Raw genomic sequence first — 8508 nt, 5'->3', positions numbered from 1 at the left:
ATAAGTCTCTGGATATCAAAAATGAGTTATCTATGTGGATTGATAGAGCAGAACCCAAGGTTTATTATGGTGAAAAAATTATGTTTCTATCATAAGTAGAACCAAAGTTACGGAAATTTTACTTTTGGAGTTTGGACATATTTCGTGAAACGCCTTTTCGAGAAATCGGCCGTCAAAGTTTTGGACTATTTTATAGGTATAAAGTCCTTAGCAACGCATATTAATTATCATCCGATTGACATGAAATTTTCACAGATGATTAATGACACTATGACGGACATGTCACAGAAGTTTTGTTTAAATCAAAGAACTTTAACCTATTATTTAAACTGAAACTGACTTTTCCATCCAAATGGAATTTCGGGGAAATCATCCACCTGAAATATGATCATCTTATATCACCAATTCATGCTCTCATACTGTATCTGTCTTCATGTTATGCCTTAAAGAAAGTGAAAGCCCAACTGGGAAACTCCTACTACCTTTGTCATTGTGACACAGCACTCCACAGCACACAAGTGCACACTGCGCACAATGAAATTGCATTTATGCCTCAAAAGGGGGCAGCCCCCGATGCCGCCCCAAAGGGTGCAGTGCGGAACCATACTCAGGGTACCTTAGTCTTTGAGGATTATGGGGAGAACACTGCTTAATTAGTCCCACACCAACCTGGCGGGTCACGAGTTGAACTGGCAACCTTTGGGATACAGTCTGATGCCCTAACCGCTTACCCATGACTGCCCTACCGCTTACCAATGGCAACCCTAAAAGAACTAAAAAAGACAATTTAACTTGCATATTCAAATTCAAATGTGCTTTATTGGCATGCTTGGAAGTATCAATGCTGCCAAAGCTTAAAAAAACACAACATACAGTGCATCAAGGACATGAACATTTAGGTCAATATAGCATTAAATTAAATGCATTTAGCATAAACACATACACACATGCACACGCATGCACGCGCGCGCGCACACACGCGCACACACACACACACATTACTCACGTATTCTCTTGTGTACTTGCCACATATTTACAGATTTATAAGTTCATCTCTACGCCCACAACCTGTCTATGGGCACTCTCAGAGTCAGTGACAGATTCAGAGATGCGTTGCTTTTTTCAAGTCTCCACTCTTGTTGGTGCTTGATGGTCCAATAGTTCTTCTCTATGAAAAATAACAAAAATAATGAATTGACAGAAAAAAAGTTTTCAAAACAAAAATAGTTATACCCTAAGACAGCTACATTTTTTTCTCTTTTCCAGCTCAACTGAAATTAATTATTTAAATATAAATCGATATAGCTCATTATATGGAGTAGAATTTTAACAATCGCCGCCCATTGTAAATCAAGATATTAACCTTAAAAGCATTGAAATATGACAGCTGCAGCATAAACATGAAATTCATTAAAAGAATGGCTACCAGAAAACTATGACACCCATATTACAAATAGGTTAGATGACCACAATATTTAAAAGAGAATGTTAATTAAGTTACCTGTCCCAAGAAGAACATCTTTGTAGCTTTGGTTGACCTTGGTGGCAGTGTGAACTGAAGGCAGGGGCTGTAGATCATCACGTTTAAATCCAGGGACATGTCCAGTGAGCACTAGGGCATTTTGTGAACCTTGTTGTTGGATGAATGTCACCTCTCCTTTGATGTTGTCCAGCTGAAGGGATCTCTTTCTCCCTCCTGTCCTGTCCCATTGGAGTACCATTTCAGTAAGCCTGTTAGTCTTTCCTTGCTGATGCTGGAATAAAATAATAGGAATAGTATGTAAAAAATACCATTCCAGTTAACTACAGGTAGAATAGTTGCATATACTCTCAGTATTATTTTAAGTTTAGCCCATTTCAAAACGAGGAGTATGTAATCACTAAAGGCATGCACTGAGACGTTTTTCTAGAGCTCCATTATACCCACACATAACTTACATGTCATGCAGATGAAATCCGTTAAAACGTAAAAATCAAGTAACAGAAAGTGTCCTCTGCTATGTAACTAAGTTGCACACTAACTTACCAAAGATTTTCTTTTCATAGCCAGAATTGGGAGATACGTCCGCGGTAAAAAATCGCATTGGTCTTCTCCACTGCTGAATCTGTTCCCAGTTCGTGCACTCGATCGTCTTTTTCATCATCAAAGGCATCCCAGTCATCATCAGACTCCCAGTCGCCTTTGTCCTTGTCATTGTTGTCCAAAAATGAGGAGTAAATACGGCTATTTACGAGACGAAACATTAATCAAACTTGCAATAACACTAACCATGCTTGGTTTGTTGCGGAAGTAAGTGAGAGAACTGCGCATGCCTGTAGAGCACGCGGTGGGCGTTTGACCAATCACGGAGCTTGATCTTGACATGCATAGCAACAAGAGGGTTTGGTTTACTCTTTTGATTGGCTCTTTTAAAAGAACTACAAAATAATATCGCCATTTGACCTACGTGATTGGACAGGGCATTTCATTAGCTTTCTCCTCGTACCAAACACTTGGATGATCCGCAACAGATCGGAGGTTGTTTCGGTCGGGGAAAAGTGGCCCATTTCGGCTTTCTCTTTGCTCAGTGAAGCCTGAACTTTTGATCACGCTGACATAATTGACATAATAAACATCTTTATTGACCGAATTTGAATGTAATGACCATGGAAATTGAAAATATAAGTGTTAAGGTACCGTTTTCTTCCAAGATGTCAAAACACATAGAAAATCGCTTCCCTGACTAAACTTGGCTGTAGCTCTGAACGCGGCTGCGCGACTTATGCCTGGTTTCGTGGTGAGGGGTCACATTTGTGGAAAGCTAGGTACAATGCCTTCTAGCTAGATAGCAACAGGGGGTTGTATTTTGGTCATGAGAGGAAGGTTTTTTTTGGTCAGGCTCTGACACTAAAATCAGTAGCCTACCTGTGTTATAATCAGAGGGCAAGAAAGTAGACTACTGTCACAGGTGCTTTACTTTCAAAAATGATTTTGCTATGCTACTTTTGAGATTATATTATAATAGTAAAAAAGGGGTGTTTTTGTCTTGACATGTCCTCTTGTACTGAACTAAAGCCCTTCCTTGACTGTTCCTAAGGACACTTCTGCCACCTACAGGAACAGTTAGAAAATGCCTAGAGGCTTGAAATTTATACAGAAGATAGGTCAGACCGTCCTCGAGGCCTGGCTGTAAAAAAACGCAATTATCGGCGAACGACGTCGAAGGCAGGGGGCGTCACTATTCGAAATGACGTCATAGCGACGTCGAAGGCAGCCAATGAGTTAAGGCTCTGCAAGACAATATCGGACGCATTCGTTGGGGAGAGCTGTTGAGGCGCTTTTCTATTTAATGTCAGGGTGCTGGAGTATGAGAAATAAAACAATAGCAGTTTCAGTATAGGCTAATCATTGCAGCCAGTTAATTAAATAGCTGGAAAAACATGAAGACGGGGTATCACATGTGCCAGCATCCTATAGCCTACGAAATATGTCCCGTGCGCAAAAGCCCCATTCTTGAACCTAGTCAGTTCATCACGCATTTCGACTCGCTTCGCCTGATTTTGTCCGCTCTCCCAGGTGCAGAATTTTGCCTATTATCGAGAAACCGCTCAAAGGTCTTATCGATCCACCATGCACCCACCTCTAGGGGAGGGGTGCGCATATCCACAAAACAATAATCCAGGTCAAAAGCGGCGATGAAGTGGTCTGCACAGTGGGAATGAGCTCCAAAAATAGGCATATAAACTTTATTTCTTTATAGGCCTACAGCAAGATGGCTTAAGAGCGACAACGCGTCTGCTTGTGGACATGGTGATAGGCCTATTAATAAATAGCCCAGGCCTACATAATGAGACTCAGCTCGTGAGGGCGGATTTAATCCTCTTGAAGTTTATATAGCCTAGCCTAGGAAGTAAGATCCCACTGGTGGATCTGATTGACGGAGTCAACAGTCGGCTATTCGCCCAGGCTAAGTGTGCAGACCACACTGAACTGGAATGTCCATCCGATCAGATTGCAAAATAGCATAAATTATAGTCTACATCAGGCCTATCCTGTCGTTTTCATTTGGATGTAGGCTAACCTATTATGATGTTGGTTTTGTGTGCGACTTGAAGATTTGCATCGAACGAGCAAAATTGAATGACCAAGAGAAGCCATTTTCCGATGCGTTTGCCGCGCATGATCTAGTCTATTTTTAGCAGCACGGACGTGCAAATTTAAATATCGATAGAGACATGCATTAAATGGTTTAACTGAAATGCTTGACAAGTGTTGTAATTAATAAATTGGCCTACTACTTGTGCCTTTGATTTCTTGAGGATGTTTCACAAAAGTCCGTGCCAGTCCGACCACAGGTGCGTCTTCTTTCGTTTTCTTTTGGCAGCCTACAGTATATCACGAAAGTGAATACACCCCTCACAGTTTTGCAGATTTTTGAGTATATCTTTTCACAGGAAAGCATTACAGAAATGTAACTTTGACACAATGATTAGTGACCTTTTAACAACATATTTAACCGCTTAAATTTCTTGTTCACTCAGAAAAAAAACAAAATACAGCCATTAATGTTTGAACATGTACTCACAAAAGTGAGTACACCCCAAATTAAAATCCGGTAGAGAAGGGGCTATGTTGGCTCGAATCGTCTCGAAATGAAACGAAATGAAAAGGGATGACAAGGGAGGTCATCAGTGTGGGTTTCAACCTTTCTTTGCATTGAACTTTTACATTTTGAGTCTGCATCTGGCTCAAATAGATTGGTGTGAGATTTGAATGCAACCCTATGGAGAATATCATGATCTGCTTCAGTAGTCACAGTGCATGTTGACATGCATGTTTCTTTTAGGTGTATTTCAGATTGCCAATGTTTACAGCATTCATGCATCCCCAAACCATGTCAGTCCCACTACCATGCTTGGCTTATGAGAGGATACACCTTTTTTGTACAACTCACTTGTTTACCACCACACATGCTTGATACCATCTAAAGCAAATTTGTTTATCTTGGTCTCTTCAGATCACACAACATGGTTCCAGTGATCCATATCCTTGGTCTGTTCATCTCTCTTGAGACCAAGATAAACAAATTTGCTTTAGATGGTGTCAAGCATGTGTGGTGGTAAACAAGTGAGTTGTACAAAAAAGGTGTATCCTCTCATAAGCCAAGCATGGTAGTGGGACTGACATGGTTTGGGGATGCATGAATGCTGTCAACATTGGCAATCTGAAATACACCTAAAAGAAACATACATGTCAACATGCACTGTGACTACTGAAGCAGATCATGATATTCTCCATAGGATTGCATTCAAATCTCACACCAATCCATTTAAGCCAAATGCAGACTCAAAATGTAAAAGTTCAATGCAAAGAAAGGTTGAAACGCACACTGATGACCTCCCTTGTCATCCCTTTTCATTTTGTTTCATTTCGAGACGATTCGAGCCAACATAGCCCCTTCTCTACCGGATTTTAATCTGGGGTGTACTCACTTTTGTGAGTACATGTTCAAACATTAATGGCTGTATTTTGTTTTTTTCTGAGTGAACAAGAAATTTAAGCGGTTAAATATGTTGTTAAAAGGTCACTAATCATTGTGTCAAAGTTACATTTCTGTAATGCTTTCCTATGAAAAGATATACTCAAACATCTGCAAAACTGTGAGGGGTGTATTCACTTTCGTGATATACTGTATATGACTGACTTGCACTGTATTTCAACCCCCTGCTGTTACAACGGACATCATGACTTATTGCTGATATAGCCTATTTCAAAAAAAAAAAAAAAAGTTTACAAATAATTAGGCTCCATGTCGGGAAGGGGTGTCTATCCTATCGCATAGAATGCGGTCTCTGTGTATAGTTTCCATGGTAACACAGTCATGGCGGTCTCTAAAATGGCAGCGCAAAGCTACAGTGACGTTATACGATTCTAACGAATACAGAGTAAGGGCAAATCCCATTACACCCGTTAGCCCTAGCCGATCCCCATTGCTTCCGTTTTGCGCGTCCACGTGTAGGGGTAGTGGCATCCCAATTCACGTTCAGACAGATGGGTAGGGGTACGGCGAAGGACACCTCACTCCACGGACGGAGGGCTTGGACAGATTTCCCTGAATGCATTGCGATTGCATTTCAAAATGGGTGGCAGACCGCGGCATCCACAAGAGCACACAAGATTAATTATTTTCGCCGCGATTGTCGGTTTTAAAGTGGTTATAATTATTCCATTGTACTAAGTTTAACATTGTCCTAATGTGTGATGGTCCTTTTCTCCGTGAAACGCACATAAAAAAAACGCTATTAAAGTCAACCTAATGCATGGAATTAGTGACAGCTGTGAGAGTCATTCCATGATTGTTGAAGGGGCATCCCAATCCATAGGGGTTTGCGTTTCAAGCGCTACACCTTGCGACTTTGTTTGAAAGCACGAGGGGCAAGAGGAAGGCAAAGGGGTAGGGGTGGGAAAGGCCCTAAGCCTTCGACCATCCCATGCCTTCTTTTTCATAATTGTGTTCCCTAGACACACATTTCGATGTGGTCCGCCAATCAATTTAACCCCCTTTAGAACTGAACTTTGTTGACTAGGTGACCAGGATGAACAAGAATCTTCACAGACGAGTTAAAGGAGAATTCTGTCCGTTTTGTATTCATAACGCATCTTGTGTTGGCTGAGGGAAATTGGTCAAAGGGGAAGCCACAAGAAATGTTCATGCGTGCTGCGCAAAGTTGTTCAATTGCGCCGCTTTCGATTAGCGTGGCCCAGCGATTTAACCTTCTATGAAGCTCATGAAAATGCTTTGAATGATTTGGCCATGGCCTCTGTACCAATAGGGAGGGAAAGTAATCTCATCGCCCCCTGCTGGATACGTTCCTGACCTCTGCGTCAAATGAATGGGTTATTTCTTTTACAAATTACATCTCGGCTCTGACGACGAAGTAAGAGTAGTGGCTATCGTTTAATATGCGCCCGTTTTATCGATTCAGGTGGTAAAATGTTCGGTTTTAAACTGATTTGTACTGATTTTAATATTCTTTAAAAAGCTAATACAGAACTACACTGACTTGCATGTGTGACGTGTTTACTCCATATAATTAGCATAGTCAAACATTAGCCAGAGAGGTGGTTATCCGTCACCACAGAAGCCACCATATCTACTAGATAAGCTAAAACCAAACCAAACTACACGAGTGTACATATGTGCAATAAAGTGCCAATATGGAACTCACAGGATTATGAGAATGTGAAGAAACGTGAATACCTTGCATCCATTTGTTTCTCTGTTGTCAATGAAGCGTGAAGCACAGCATGCTGGGAGCTGTAGTGCGTTTCCGTCAAGATTGGCACATTTTTCTTAATAGGGCTAAAAGTTACTCAAAATTTTCACATGTGGTAGTTCATCGTATGTTGTAAGTTGAAACATGTGTCTGGTGTTCAAGTTCAGCGACATATCTTTGTGGGATTTAAAAAAAAAAACTTGTCTATGGGAGTTTCAATAGGATCGCCCTGGTGATGGGAACGCAACCGCTAGGATCGCTGTTTTCCACTTTCCCTCCCTATACAACTCCATCCAGTGGATAACCATTCCGTTAGCTTGTACAGACATGATACATTTGGAGTGATCAGAAATGGCGCACCTACCTCGCTCAGCTTCCGTCTTCCACAGGCGTCCGCAAAATTGATCAACAAAGTGATACATCATAGTAATCCATTTTATTTTTGTCCACCAAAGACGAGCCTCAGGAATCCAGAAGACACATTTTCATGTCCTATGTCTCTGGATCCTCGGTTTGAGCCATCCTCACAGCATCTTGTGCCGAGCTTGAAAGTCGCGTCCCTTAGTTGCGCATTTCACGGGACCTAAGCTGACCATCTAACAACATGGTAGCGAGTAAATATCTTCCGATCTCAGTAATTACACGCGCTGGGCTACAAATATGCTGTTTAAGACGCTAGATAAAGATTATTCATGCAGAAGTATCAATGTTTTGTTCCGAGGCCGTCTGCATTAAAAATGTGAAGGAACACAGCTTTTTTTAAAAGTTTAGGGGTTCGTACGAAAAATTAAACAAAAATATCAGAAACAACATACGTGGAGCTCGTGGCATAACTCGAAGGGGATCGAAAAATCATTTTAATAACGCCATTGGATTACATGCTACGATTTTCGGATAAAAAACGCCGTTGAGGTCCCATGAAATCGGGGGAATTGACGTCACTTCCAAGCTCTATTCTGGTTCAAAAAGATAACCCAGACCATCAACCTCCTCCATTGAAACATCAGAACCCGAAAAACTATCCATCACAAAATATCAAACAGTATATTCTGCTATATATATATACACACCAGTGGTGGTTTTGGGAGGTGTGATGTTGGTAAGCACAAATTCTGTAACCAAGCCAAACTAGTGGGGTCTCCCCCAGATGACATTTTTAAAATAAAACGCTCTTAAATTGTGAATTTTGACCTCTTCAGACAGCTCCCTAGGTTACCAAGTCATTCTACCACGTTGCATTTCGCATCCTTC

The sequence above is a fragment of the Engraulis encrasicolus genome, unplaced genomic scaffold, assembly GCF_034702125.1.
Source record: "Engraulis encrasicolus isolate BLACKSEA-1 unplaced genomic scaffold, IST_EnEncr_1.0 scaffold_249_np1212, whole genome shotgun sequence".
Taxonomy (NCBI): domain Eukaryota; kingdom Metazoa; phylum Chordata; class Actinopteri; order Clupeiformes; family Engraulidae; genus Engraulis; species Engraulis encrasicolus.
The sequence above is the reverse complement of the archived record's forward strand: the minus strand, read 5'-3'. Positions refer to the sequence as shown.